The sequence below is a fragment of the Hemitrygon akajei genome, chromosome 4 (genome assembly GCF_048418815.1).
Source record: "Hemitrygon akajei chromosome 4, sHemAka1.3, whole genome shotgun sequence".
Lineage (NCBI taxonomy): Eukaryota > Metazoa > Chordata > Chondrichthyes > Myliobatiformes > Dasyatidae > Hemitrygon > Hemitrygon akajei.
The window spans coordinates 51,547,113-51,562,805 of record NC_133127.1 but is presented as its reverse complement, the minus strand read 5'-3'; positions in this window follow the sequence as shown (position 1 = coordinate 51,562,805).

The window sequence follows — 15,693 nt, the reverse complement described above, 5'->3', positions numbered from 1 at the left end:
TACAACTCACCTACTTCATTCTCTTGAAAGGATAAAATATGTTATCAATTTTCTCTATCTTTAGGTCATAAACAAAGCTGCAGTCATTGTGTTATTTACCCAGGCAGTTTCTATTATAAGCACAGAAATAGGAATTCATAATAGGTTGTTGGCAGGAACCATAAGAATTTTAATCTATTAGAGATGTGTTATTTATTCATTACCACACAGCACTACATTACAATATGAATTCCAGCACCAGGTCAGCATTAACAACAGGTTTCTACATTCATAAACTTGAAGTACAACAGATAAATCCTGCAAATGAGAAATCAATTGCCATATGAAAAATTAGCCTTCATTTTTCTTTCAGACATTGTGAAATTTAAAACATTTTCCATTTCACACAAATGCATTTTCTATTTTAAATTTTTTATGCATTCATTTTCTAAGTCATTATAAAGAAGAAGAAATAACTATTGAATTTTTTTAATAATACGAATACTTTTCTATACCGGGTTGCATAATTCATGCATGGTTTTACTGGTAGCAGACTAGTTTTATCTGTAGAATATGAAACATCAGTCAACTGAATCATTGCATCAAAATAGAAGCAGTTCAAGCACTGTATTTTATCTTCAGAAAAACAACAGCCTCGCCATTTGTGATCTGTTTATGTGTCAATTATCACAACATGAATAAATATCTGGAATGCAGACACCTAAAATCATTCAAAGGCAAACCAGAAATCATGCACATCATAAACAGAGAAGCCAGACTCATTCCAGCTTTAGTATGTCACACATTAAAAAGGCAAAATGATGGATTTGCAAATTATTGTAGAATCTATTTCCTGTGTGAATACCATTTGCTGTGTCTGTATCAACTTCTAAACCATGAGCTACCAGACTTTAAAACCACATCGCTGGCAGAAGCCAATAGTTCGATAAGTACTGCATCTGCAGTTTTATGATCATTGTTGAATGATCCACAAAAGAAAAAAGATTTTGTTTAAACTCAGAATACATGGCCCAAGAGGCAGGTCCAGTAGTAATCCCTAAAAGATAATGACATCACTACATGCAAAGGGAAAAATAATTAATGTAACTAGATAGGAGTAGGTGTGTGGAACTAATGGGATATTCCCAGTACAGGTATGAAGGGCCGAAGAAACTTCTGTGAAATATGATTGAATTGCTTGCTAGACCTTGGAAAAACTTCAACAATAAGGTGTGCAAAATGAAACAAGAATGGGAATATTCATGGAAATTCAGTAGAAACATGCCTCAATAATACTTCTTCTTTCGGATTCATCAAGGAGATAGATAGTCACACTCAGGAAGTAATGCTTCTTAGGAAACTGGTCATTCTCAGGCCTCCATCCACACTCTTCCAATTGTAGCATCAGAACGTCTTCAACACTGTAACAAAAGATTGTGTTAATTAACTGACTGCTGAGCAAGATGCCATGTTTGCACCGATGGGACAAAATATAGAACTCCTGTCCTACAGAGCCAAGTTCACAGTGCTGGTTAGGACTGACAAGAAACATTCTACATAGGTCTCCTCCAGCAGAGAAAGAAATGATGCACATCTCTTCTTGAATCAGCTCCAAACAGAGCAGGTGAAGTATGCTTTATGATTAATTCCTCATGGTGGTACTGCCCCAGTCCTGCTCACCCAACCTGGAACATCTAACAATCAATTGTCATCCATTTTATCTGCCACAAGAGTTTTCAGCCATTGTCTTGGTAGCGGTGTACATCCCATCTCAGGCCCGCGTCATACAGGCCCTGGACGAGTTGAGCAATGTCATCAACAGGCGGGTGTGGTCAAAGACATTTTCAATCTTTCTTTGCTACAGTCAACAATCGAAGGGCAACGATCATACCAGTGCCCAACAAGAGCAGTGAGAGCTACCATAATGACGATCATCCAGTAGCACTCACACCTATGGTTATGAAGTGCTTTGAGAGGTTGGTTATGGCTAGAATTAACTCTTGCCTAAGCAATTTACCTACCATCACAAAAGGTCTACAGCAGATGCGACACTATTGGCTCTTCAGGCAGCCTTGGATCACCTGGGCAATATTAATTCTTAAGTCAGTCTTGCTGTTTATTGACTACAGATGAGCACTTAACACTATCATTCATATAGTTCTGATCAAAAAGTTCCAAAACCTGGGCCTCAGTACCTCACTGCAACTGGACCATGGACTCCTTCAGCAGGAGACCACAGTCTGTGCAGACTGAAAGTAACAGCTTCATCTTGCTGACAATCAACACTGGGGTACCTTAAGGATATGTGATTTACCCACTGCTCTACAATCTCTACACCCATGACAGTGTGGTCATGTACAGCTCAAACAGCATCTATAAATTTGCTGATGACACAACTATTGTTGGCAGAATTTCTGATGGTGACGAGGAGGCGTAGAGAACAAGGTAGATCAGCTGGTTCAGAGATCGCAGCAACAACTTGCACTCAATGTAGTAAGACCAAAGAATTGACAGCCGACGTCAGCAAGGATAAGATTAGGGAACGCACACCAGTCCTCATCAAGTGATCAGAAGTGGATAGGGTGAGCAATTTCAAGTTCTGAGGTGTCAACATCTCTAAGGATCTATCCTGGCCCCAACACCGATGCAGTTTTAAAGAAGGCATGATTGTGGCTATATTTCATTAGGAGTTTGAGAAGATTTGGTATTTCACAAAAGTCATTTGCATTTTTGCCACATGGAGAGCATTCTAACTAGCTGCATCACTGTTTGGTATTGTGGGGGGGGGGGGTGGAGAGAGCACTGCACAGACACAAAATAAACTACAGAAAGTGTAAACTCAGTCAGCTCTATCATATGTACTAACCTCCCCAGCATCCAGGACATCTTCAAGGAATGATTCCTCAAGAAGGCAGCATCCATCATTAAGGACCCCCATCACCCAGGATATGCCCTTTTATCATTGCTACCATCAGAGAGGAGGTATAGGAGCTACATACTCAACCATTCAGCAATAGCCTATTCCCTTCTGCCATCAGATTTCTGAATGTGCGTTGAACCCATGCCAGTGACTTTAAACCTGGTTCTGATTCTGAAGCTAGCATATGGATTAGAAACAGGAGTCATTGCCGCGAGCTTCACAGCCGTTTAATAAGGCCATCGTTGATCTGACTGTAACTTCAAATCTGCCATCTTGTGTATCCCCAGTAACTTTTCACCCCCATGCTTATCAAGAATCTACACACCACTGCCTTAAAATGATTCAAAGACTCTGCTTCCATTGGCCTTTGGCAAAGAGAGTTTCGAAGACCTACGAACCTCCCAGAGAAAAAAAATTGTTTCATTTATGCCTGAATTGGGTGATCCTTTATTCTTATACAGTAACCTCTAGTTCAAGATTCATTCTGTGAAGACACTCACAATCTCATTTATTTCAATCAAGTTGCTCTCCAGCAGATACCAGCATTGCCTTAACCTTTCCTCATAAGACCACATACGATTCCAGGTATGAGCTTAACAAACTTTCCTTGAACTGCTACAAATGCAATCATATCATTTTTAAATAAGAGGAACAGCTTTACACAATATTTCAGATATGGTCTCAGCAGTGTTTCTTATAAATAACGCAAAAAAAATCCCTTTTTTTATTCAGTTCCGCTCACAATAAGCAATAACCTTCTGCTAGCTTTGCTAATTACTTACCACCTGCATACGAACACTCTGTGAATCATGCTGACAATAATTCACCCTCTTTACTTCTAAATCCCCCATCTCTACCCCTTTAAATTCACAGGCACTTTAATCCAGCAGTTTAATATTTTCCATGGTTTTGATTTTAATTAATGCACTCATTGTCAGAAGGGCTGTGACGAGGTGCTTCATCCTGCAGGAGACAGGGAGCAAACTGTGTAGGCTGACATTGTTCAGTCATACAGGTCATATAATAATGTGCGCAGAGAGAACAAAAATGTTGTCTTATTGTCAGAGGAAACTGTATAGAGACAAGAAAATGGTAGAAAAAATTGCACCATTAAGAAACTAGTGTCATACATAATGCACAAAGGTCATGGATATAAACCCTGAGTGCTATTGGATTCTGTGGGATTTTCCCCAATTCAAATCCTGGTGATCTCAAGGAATGTGATGTGATTCACACACCTGATTTTCTGGGTTTATCCTCTATGGAGCAGTGTCTCCGGAGAGGTATAAACACTATGAACCTGCATGTTAAGGGGAACAAAAAATCCTAGCTACTTGAACAATGCTATCAGCATCAAAATATCATCAGTGTGATTGATAAATGTCAACTTTGGACACCAATTTTGTACAGGTGACAATCATCTAATGTATGTTTCTTTTCCAGCATTACTGTCTTACATTTAAATTGCTATGCAAAAACTGTACAACCAGAAATGATTAATAAACAAATCTTGTTTCTTAAAAATATTTTGTTATAAATGTGAGTTTCTACTTGAATTATAAAAATATTTCACCTAATTTTCTGGAGGCCATGTTAGGTACTGAAAATTATATGATTAATCTCCCATGATTTTAAGGATTCTACCTTCAAATTAGAGGCTGGTACACAGAGATGGATCATGCACTTAAACACTGACAAGATTAAAAGACTGGATAAATGTGTGATCGGATTCAGTGAGACCTGTGGAAAATTCAGTACATAATGGGTTAATCCGATGCCAGCATGTTTACCGAGTCACCATCAGCAGAAAGCCCACACAAGCAGCAGTTTTTTCTGTGCTTCTACCAGAGTGAATTGATGAAATGACCTGGACTTGATCTTCAGGGCAAAGTGTCTGATGGTACTGGCTGGATTGATAAATTGATTCAAAACTATTACCATGGAAAAAAGCAATAAGGTCATAAAAATTGCATTCGCTGGCTAAGTAAATCCTGGCATTTCATGAGAGATAATGCAGAAGATTCGCAAGAGAATCTGGGCATGATGCTGAATGAGTAACCAAGAAATGACTTGAAGAGCTCATCATCTCCAATCTATTCTTCCTGCCAGAGATTCATGCCTCCGCATAGTAGCACTTCATTATGGTGAAATAACTGTACACTTATAGCATATTCCTGGGCTCCCTGCTAGCCTCTGGAGGACCCTTAGGTGGTTAATACCTCATCACTGGCTTCATTGAACACTTTAATCTGCACTTGTGTGATCAATAGAATCCTAGTGTAAATTAAAAGGACAATTTCATGTAATCAAGCCTGTTAATGCTCATTTTGAAAACCATTATTTGTAGAAGGCGTTTAGGGGAAAATTACAAAGTGACAAGCTGATGCACTCGGATATTATTTTAGGGAGGCTTTGCAATGGGCTCCATTAGTGGATGGGAATGCATGAAGTGAAACGGGCTCTCTGGCTGCACACACCAAGAAAATGAAATTTTCCACCATTCTATTTCTGCAGCAAATTCAATTACTGCAGGGACTTGTTCAAAGCAGTGTAACTTCCAGGGGCAGAAATTGAAAACCGAGCAGCTAATGAAAGAGCAAATAACTAGTAAGTTCTGACAGCCGCCATCAGAGACAGCCTGTATCTGAGGGTGACAGAGCAGCAGATCCTTTTGCAATTTATTAATGTTTGCGCTCTACATCAAAAGCGCACTCTCTCCCCCAGCGTCCTGCTAGACTTGACGCTTCCTCAGATACAGAAGAACTCGGGGCAAAAAGCAGAATCTCTGCATCGGGAAAACTGATGGTATTCAGAAAAGCATGGTGTCTTTCATTCAGTCATTGACGCACCCTCCAGCCTATCAGCTTTGGTACAGAGATACTCTGCAAGTTCACTCCATTATGCAGATGTCTCCTGGTGTTCACAGACATATATTAGTATGGCCTTCTTTGAAGCACAGCAGGACATTAACGTATTTGCCACTCACTGTATATAGAGGCATACAGCACTACACTGGTAATGGCAAAGTGTGGTAAAAACAATTAAATCGGACTTGGCTTTCATCAAGGGTAGCTCTGGTTGCAATGATTGGTGAATAGCACCTTTCTACACCTTCCTATCTTATGACAAGACTTACCAGCTAAAATGCAAAAGCACACTTCCCAATTTTTGTACCTCTATGGGGCTGGGAATTGAGCTAATTTAAGGGTGCAGCAGAAGCTAATTTGTGCACAGATATCTTTTGGAAGTTGTTCCAAGACTATCGATATAAAACCATTCATATTTTTTTGTTCTGTTCAATCAGGGAGTAAGCATTACAAAGATGCCCTGAGAAACTCCTTATTTCTCTGTCCCTAAATGGTGTTGGAAGATGCTTCTCCCCTTCCTTTCTAGTCTTGATGAAGGTTCTTGGCCCAAAACAAGGACTGTTCATTCTTTTCCATAGATGCCGACTGGCCTACTGAGTTCCTCTAGCATTTTGTGTGTTGCTTTGGATTCCAGCATCTGCAGACTTTCTCGTGTTTGTGCAAGATGTTTTACTTTCACTTCTGATGACAAATTTTATCCAAGAGACAACACATACAGCAGAATAGCACACCCTCTGCCAGGTCAAGCAGGTTTATGCCCTGGATTTGGACTTGACCAGAGATCAACTTGAAGTCACCGAACCCAGACTATTGCTTAAGATACATCCTAACCTTCCCATATCTGTTGCTTGATCCGTTCATTCCAAGTGCTTTAACTTAAGGAGTTTAAAACCAACTTTTAGCCCCTCATTTACTAAAAAGCCTTACACCAATTTTAGATTACACCAGCTATTCTCAGGAGACCAATTCACGGACTACTGGCCTGGACCATCACCTTGCCAGTCACAGGTAGCACCAGTTATTCCAAATGTGGGCCTTTTCAATGCCAGCTTTGCAGTTGTCATTTGATCTGCAATATTCCCAGAAGTTCCACAGCCAGCTCAAGGCAGTGAACTGTTCACAATGCTGATCTTTAATGTAGTAAAGTGCAATAGTTGTCAACCTTGCAATTTCATCAGTTTCATCAAGAGGAACACTGCATATCTCATTTTTCAACTTTGGCATCAGTTAACGTTTATACTGACACCAAAAGAGTCTCTGCTGTACAAAATGATCACTTGGCAAGCCGCAGAATAATGAGTTGAATCAGGGCAAAGAGAAACACATACTTGATGTTGTCTCTTTGTTATAAATAGCTTTCCTTTCCAAGTAATGGTCAAACAAAGATTAAAGCACAATTTAATTGTGCCAGTCCTGTTCAGCCTTGTTTGCTGAAGTAGACAATTGCTTTTCTTTACTTTGGTTTCATCTTGAATACATTATCAGTGATAGCTTGAAATGTCATTTTAGGTGTAACATAGTAACTGCTTCCCTCTGCTACCACCATCCACTCCCATCTCATTAATATTCTTCCCCATCACTCTTTAGGAACCAGAAGTATAAAGTGTGCCTAAGTTGAAGTTCGAATAATCACACAGACAGGCCCAACTCAGGTTTGCATTTATTCCTGCAGAATAAATTGGTCTCCTGAAAATTTAATTTAGAATGATTGAAACTTACAGAAGAGAAGGTGATTCAGCCAATTGTACCTGTGCTATCATTATCCTGCTCAGCTCAACATCTCCAGCTTTGTCAATATCCTGTAACTTTCTTAAGTACTTTTCTGTCTGGTGTGCAGATCCACAGCAAGAGTATTCTCCTTGCCTCTATTTAGATCTTCTATCAATTATTTGAATTCATCTGCTTTATTCCTTAACCTATTTTCCTTTTCTGTGTCATAACCTCTCGTCATCTGACTGAAGTCTCTCATTCATGGTAATAACCATGTAAATAACATCTCTGTACCCTAAAAATATCCAATTACATGTGTGCTGAAGTGTGATTCATAAAGACCACAATCTCTGCAGATTGATGATAACATCTCCTCCTCACTGATGATCAACACTGGTGCACCTCAGGGGTGTGTGCTTAGCCCACTGCTCTAGTCTCTCTATACCTGTGACTGTGTGGCTTGGCATAGCTCAAATACCATCCATCTATAAATTTGCTGATGATACAGCCATTTTTGATAGAATCTCAGGTGGTGACGAGAGGGCGTACAGGAGCGAGATATGACAACTAGTGGAGTTGTGTCGCAACAACAACCTGGAACTCAATTTGAGTAAGACAAAAGAGCTGATTATGGACCAGGAAGGGTAAGATGAAGGAACACAGAGCAATCCTCAGAGAGGGACCAAAAATGGAGAGAGTGGACAGTTTCAAGTTTCTGGGTGTCAAGATCTCTGAGGACCTAACCTGGTCCCAACCTATCAATGCAGATATAAAGAAGGCAAGACAGCGACTATACTTCATTAGGAGTTTGAGGAGATTTGGTATGTCAACAAATACACTCAAAAACTTCTATAGATGTACCGTGGAGAGCATTCTGACAGGCTGCATCACTGTCTGGTATGGGGTGGGGGGGGGGGGAGCGGCTACTGCACAGGACTGAAAGAAGCTACAGAGGGTTGTGAATTTAGTCAGCTCCATCTTGGGTACTAGCTTTCACAAAATGGTAAAGTCGGGTGACCCCCGGGTGGCAAAGATCTGCATGGAGGGCGTATAACCGGTCAAGCTGCGCGCTGGCTCATGTTCCCCGGGATAGGGCATCAGGGGGCTCATTGAGCCTTCCAGGCCGGTACAGGATATCATAGTTGTAGGTGGAGAGTTCTATTCTCCACCGCAAAATTTTATCATTTTTGATTTTGCCCCGCTGTTGGTTGCTAAACATGAACGCAACTGAGCGCTGGTTGGTAAGCAAGGTGAACCTTTTGCCGGCGAGATAGTGCCTCCAGTGTCTAATAGCTTCCACGATGGCCTGGGCTTCTTTCTCCACCGCGGAGTGCCAAATTTCAGGGCCTTGAAGGGTATGAGAGAAGAACGCCACCAGTCTTCCCGCCTGATTGAGGGTAGCAGCCAGCGCGAAGTTGGAGGCGTCACTCTCTACTTGGAAGGGAATGGTCTCGTCCACCACATGCATCGTTGCTTTGGCAATGTCCCCTTTAATGCGGCTGAAGGCCGCGCGGGCCTCAGCTGAGAGGGGAAATGTGGTGGACTTGACCAGGGGGCGGGCCTTGTCTGCGTAGTGAGGGACCCATTGGGCATAATAGGAAAAGAAGCCCAGGCACCGTCTGAGGGCTCTGAGGGTGTTGAGAAGAGGGAGTTCCAACAGGGGGCGCATACAGTCGGGGTCAGGGCCAATGACCCCGTTCTCCATGACATACCCAAGGATAGCAAGTCGGGTGGTTCCGAACACACACTTGTCCCTATTATAGGTAAGGTTAAGAGCTTTGGCCACTTGGAAAAATCGTTGGAGGTTGGTGTCATGATCCTGCCAGTCGTGACCGCAGATGGTGATGTTATCCAGATATGGGAACGTGGCCTTCAGTTGGCACTGGTCCACCATCCGGTCCATTTCCCTCTGGAAGACAGAGACACCATTCGTGACACCGAAGGGGATCCGCAGGAAGTGATAGAGCCTGCCGCCCGCCTCAAAGGCGGTGTAGGGGCGGTCCTCCGGGCGGATGGGGAGCTGATGGTAAGCGGATTTCAGGTCTATGGTCGAGTACACCTTGTACTGAGCTATCTGATTGACCATATCCGCGATGCGGGGTAGGGGGTACGTGTCAAGCTGCGTGAACCTATTGATGGTCTGGCTATAGTCCACGACCATACTATTTTTCTGCCCGGTCCGAACAACCACCATGTGGGCCCTCCAAGGACTTGTGCTTGGCTCAATTATCCCCTTCCTGAGCAGCCGCTGCACCTCTGACTTAATGAAGGCCCTGTCCCCCGCGCTGTACCTCCTGCTTTTAGTTGCCACAGGTTTACAGTCGGGGGTCAGGTTGGTGAACAGCGGTGGGGTAGGGATCTTGAGGGTGGAGAGGCTGCAAGTGGTGTCAGTAGCGCGGCTGTTGGCATGGTGCTGGGTGGGATGTGCGGGTCAGTGTGTGTGTGTGGTCAGTAGCGGGGTATATGACGAAACCCCACAAAACTGAGGATTTCTAACAGTGATTGGTGGGAGGGGCCCGTCATACTCCATTGTCACACTTTTCAGGTGGCTCTGGAAGTCGAGCCCCAATAGCACAGGGGCACACAGTTGAGGCATGACCAGTAACGCAAAGTCCTGATATTCTGTGCCCTGCACCACCAATGTCGCTACACAACCCCCCCGGATGTCTGTGGAATGCGACCCAGAAGCCATGGTGACCCTCTGGCTTACCGGCTGTGTCACGAGTCCGCAGCGTTGCACCGTGTCTGGGTGAATAAAACTCTCAGTGCTGCCCGTGTCAAACAGGCAGCTAGTCCTGTGCCCCTCCACCAGGATGTCCATCATTGACCTTGCGAGCTGGTGTGGAGCGCTTTGGTCAAGGGTCACGGAAGCCAGAGTTGAATCGCCATCTTGGTGCCTGGTAAGCACCCGTGGGTCGGAGGCGGGGCGAGTTGTCGCCGACAAAGATGGCCGCCCCCATGCCTCGCACGCAGCGGGCAGGCAAGATGGCGGCGACCAAGATGGCGACCCCCATTTCTCGCACGCGGCGCTGCTCGACCCCACTCGTGGTTTGGACTTACAGGCCTTGGTGAAGTGGCCCTTCTTTCTGCAGCTGGAGCAGGTCGCTTCTCGGGCCGGGCAGCGTTTTCGGGGGTGCTTTTCGAGTCCGCAGAAGTAACACTGCGCGGACTTGCGACTGGCAGCAGCCGTGGTCGATTCGCCGGCGGGTTGTGGGGACTTCACGGACTCGTGACTGGCAGCAGCCATGGTCGATTCACCGGCGGGTTGCGGGGTCTGCAGCGTCCACGAGGCTGGTGGGAGATTGCGTGCCTGGACAGCATCAGCGTTGTACAGAGCGGCCTCCAGCGTGTCGGCCAGTCCGCTCGCCGAATGTAAGGTAAGATTGGCGTGTTCCAGCAGCCGCTGGCGCACGTACACTGACCTGATCCCCGTAACGAAGGCGTCTCGTACCAGGAGCTCCGCATGCTGTTCCGCCGTCAGTCCCCTGCAGTCGCAGGCCCGCACGAGTGTCTGTAGCGCCCGGACAAACCCAGCGCTCGACTCTCTGGCCCACTGCCGCCATGTCACTAAGCGATGTCTTGCGTAGACGGTGTTCACTGGCCGCCGGTATTGTCCTTTGAGGGCATCCATCGCACCCTGGTAGTCCGTTTGGTCTCTGATCATGGAGTAGACCCTTGCACTGACTCTGGAGAGGGGAACCCTGCACTTTGTGGCAGGGTCAGTCACATGAATCTCCTCCAGGTACGATTCGAAGCATGCTAGCCAGAGTTCGAAAGCGTCGCCGGCTTCCTGGGATTGAGGATCGAGATCCAATCTGTCGGGTCGTAAAATGCTCTCCATGTTTTAAAATTGCTGCTAACAAAATTGATGCACCATCAATAACTCTTGGAGTCGGGAGGTGAATAATAGGCTTTTATTAGCAGCAAAATGGAGCACGGCATCTCGGAGACTGAGGGGGGAGCAGTGTCTCCAATCACCTTTATCCAGGGGTCTGTGGGAGGAGCAACAGGAGCAGTCAGCAGAGGGGTGTGTCCAGACAGGTATACATAGTTTACCACAAATAGTGACTTGTACAAGAGGGACAAGTTGCACCTAAACTGGAGAGGAATCAATATCTTGGCCAGGAAGTTTACTAGTGTTACTCGGGAGCTTTTAAAGTAGTTGGCAGGGGAGTGGGAACCAGACATCAGGTCAGAAAGTGAGGAGATAAAGAGGGATAGACAGGGCCAGTATTAACAGGCAGAAGCAAAGTAGTAGATACGATGGGATGGATAGTTTGACGTGTGTGCATTTTAATGCTAGGAGTATTATGGGTAAAGGCGGTGAACAGAACATGGATCAGTATGTGGAACTATGATGTCATTGCCATTACAGAGACTTAGTTGGGAGAAAAACAGCAATAAGTGTTTGGTGTCCTAGGGTTTCAATGTTTTAAAAAAGATAGAGAGGGAGGTAAAAGAGCTGGGGGAGTTATACTACTAATCAAGGACAATTTCACAGTTGGACATCACTGAATCTATATGGATAGAACTCAGAAACAGAAAGGATGTAATTACTCTGATGGTATTATACTACAGATCCCTCCTCCATTAGCCACCAGGACAATGAGCAACCAATATGCAGGTAGATTAACAATAGTGTTGTTGTGGGGGGGATTTAACTTCCCTACTATAAATTCGGACCTTCTGAGTGCAAGAGGATTAGATGAGGCAGAATTTGTTAGGTGCATCCAAGAAGGTTTCTTAAGTCAATATATAGAGAGTCTAACGAGAGGAGGGGCAATGCTGGATCTGGTGCTGGGTAATGAGCCTGGCCAATGACAACTTTTCAGTGGTGAGCAGTTAGGAAACAGTGACTACAACCCCTTAGTTTTAAGATAGTTATAGATTAGGATAAGTATGGATTTTGGGGAGTTATTACATTGGAATGGATCAAATTATGATAGCATTTGGCAGAAACTAGGGAGATTTAATTGGGAGCAGCTGTTTTTGGGCAAGACAGCTTCTGACATGAGTGGATATTTAAGGACTAAATGCACAGAGTACAGGACAGACACGTTCTGGTCAGACAGAAGGACAAGGATGGCAAGGTAAGAGAACCTTGGATGTCGAGGGAGGTGACAAATTTAGTCAAGAAGAAAAAGGAAAGTTATGGAAGCTGGTTTCAAACAGATTCCTAGAGGATTATAAAGAAGACAGAAATGAACTCAAGCAGGAAATTAGGAAAGCCAAGAGGGGCAATGAAAAATCCTTGGCAAGTAGGAATAAAGAGAATCCCAAGACACTCTATACATAGAGTAGATCAGGAGCAAGAGAGAGTGTAGAACAACTCAGGGAGAAAGAGGCAAACATTTGCTTCAATACAAAGGTTGTGGGTGAGGGTCTCAATTAGTACTTTACATCAATATTTACCAAGAAACACGTGGAGGATATGAAGATTAGTGTTGAGCTTATTGATATGCTAGGGCATTTTGAGATAAAAGAGAAGGTAGTAATTCATCTGGAGAGAATTCTTAGCATTTGGAAAATCATAACCTAATTAGGGAGAGCCAGCATGGTTTTTCACAGGGCAAGTCATGTCTTACTAACTTGATTGAGTCTTTGGATGAGTTGATGAGGCTGGTAGATGAAGGTAGAGCTGTGGATGTTGTCTACATGGATTTTAGTAAGGCATTTGATTAGGTCCCTCATGGGAGGCTCATCCAAAAGATTAAGGATCATGGGTTCTATGGTGAATTAGCCATTTGAATTCAGGACTGCCTTGCCCTTAGAAGACAGAGGGTAATGGTGAAAGGACTTACTCTGGCTGGAGGTCTGTGATCAGTGGAGTTCCGCAGAGATATGTACTGGGACCTCTGCTGTTTGTCGTGTATATAATTGACCTGGATGGAAATGTAAATGGGTGGGTTAGTAAGTTTGCAGATGATATGAAGACTGGTGGAGTTGTGGATAGTTGGCAGGATATAGATAACCTGCAGATATGAGCAGAGAAACAGCAGATGGAGTTTAACTCAGCTGTATGTGAAGTATTTCACCTTGATAGATCAAATGCAAAGAGACCCTTAACAGGCAAGACCCTTAACAGTATTGGTTACGGGCAAGACCCTTAACAGTATTGGTGAACAGAGATATCTTGGAATCCAAGTTCGTAGTTCCCTGAAAGTGGCTACACTTATAGATATGGTGGTTAAGAAGTCATATGGCATGCTTGCTTTTATTAGCCGAGGCTCAAAGGTCAGGAAGTTATGTTGCAGCGTTATAAAACTCCAGTTAGGCCAAATCTGGAGCACTGCATTCGGTTCTGATCACCCCACATGGGAAGGATGTCGAGGCTTTGGAGAGGGTGGAGAAGAGGTTTACTGAATAGGCCCTTCTGGCCTTTCGAATCGCACCAGCCCAACAACCCCAATTTAACCCTAACCTAATCACGGGACAATTTACAATGACCAATTAACCTACCTAGTATGTCTTTAGACTGTGGAAGGAAACCAGAGCACCCTGGCAAAACACACTGATTCAATACGGAGGACATTCAGAGCCTCCTCACAGAGGGCAGCAGAATTGCTCTCTGAACTCCAAAGCCCAGAGCTGTAGTAGTGTCAGACTAACTGCTACGCTTCTGTTGTCTGGCTTAGAGGACAAGAGGTTGGACCAAATTGGGTTGTTTTCTCTGGAAAGCAGAAGCTGAGAGGAGATCTGATAGAGATTTAGAAGATTATGAGAGGTATAGCTAGACAGACAGCATCTTTTTCCAGAGGTTGAAATGTCTAATACCAGAGCGCATGCATTTAAGGTGAGAGGGATGATTTTAAAGGAGACGTGAAGGGCAAGTTTTTTTTTTACACAGTAGGTGGTGGGTGCGTGGAATACACTGCCTGGGGTGGTGATAGAGGCAGAAACATTTTAAGAGATATTTAGATATCCTCATGAATGTGAGGAAAATGGAAGGATATGGACATTGTGCAGGCAGAAGAGATTAGTTTAGTTGGCCATTTGATTTATTTTAATTAGTTCAGTACAACATTGTGGGCCGAAGGGTCTATTCCTGTGCTGTACTGTTCTACGCTCTATCTGCTTTTATATTCTATAATTATGAAAAACATTCAACCCAAGTAACCAAAATGTTGATAAATTTATTGCCATTATCTCTCTGCCACTCTATATGTTCGAATCATGACAATTATCATGAATTTCAATTTCATACCCTCCAAAAGTGCCCCGTCATTTTTTCCCACACTGCTCGATCTATCACATTCCAGCCCACTTTACAATATTCTCTGAAGCATCTTGAAGTTTACAACTAACTTATTATGACAGAGGAAGTAAATCCAATCCATGCCACCTCCCAACAGTCCCATTGCCATCTATGACCCAACCTTCCCCCTTACTTAACTGGTGATTGGCAGCTTATTCTGTCTCACACGCCTGTCAACTCCACTTTCATTCCTCTGCTACTTAGTTGTGCTTTGCTAATTAATCCATGCGCATATTTTTGGAATTTAGAAGGGAAGTGGAGTGCCAAAGAGAAATCCGGTAACTTCCAGTAAAATGGGAGCAAGCTCAGATGCAATGGCTTCTACTGGGTCAATCAAAGGTGTCATTGCTTTTTTGTAATGAATTTTTTATGATCACAAGACACTGTTGGACATTAAGAACTTAAAGTACTGCTGGTCTACCCCATCGGTGAGTTGCTCATTGGCGGAGAAACTGAAGGAGCTGGACTTGGTGCAGACCATGATGCTGCCTGCGACAGAGAGGCATCGGTGTGCAGGGGAGCTGTGCAATCTAAAAGAGAGTGATCACCTTAGTCACTTTACCTAAGATCACAAGACCCTGTTGGGCATTGGTGGTGTGGAATGCTGGAAGTGCAATTCAATTGTTTATTGTCAAACGGAGGGGCAGATAACAGTGGGGCTGCATGGCCTCAGCTCTAGCAAGGAATAGGCCTCAAGCCAGAGTGTCTCCCGTTTGCAGCCGCCCAAGGGCAGGCGTCAGAGTTGAGCACTTCGCCGGTGTGGCATCCATGCTGGAGTTGGTGCTGACCCCTTGTGTTCACTCGGCAGAAGACAGGCTGTATTGTGTTTGACTGCAGACAGCTGCAACATTCAGGACTCAGGGACTTGAACTTCTTTTTGTGTGACTGTATGTTTACTGCTATCTTATACGTGCTAAATGTGCCTTGTGCTGTGTATGATTGTTAGTACTGTGTTTTGCAAC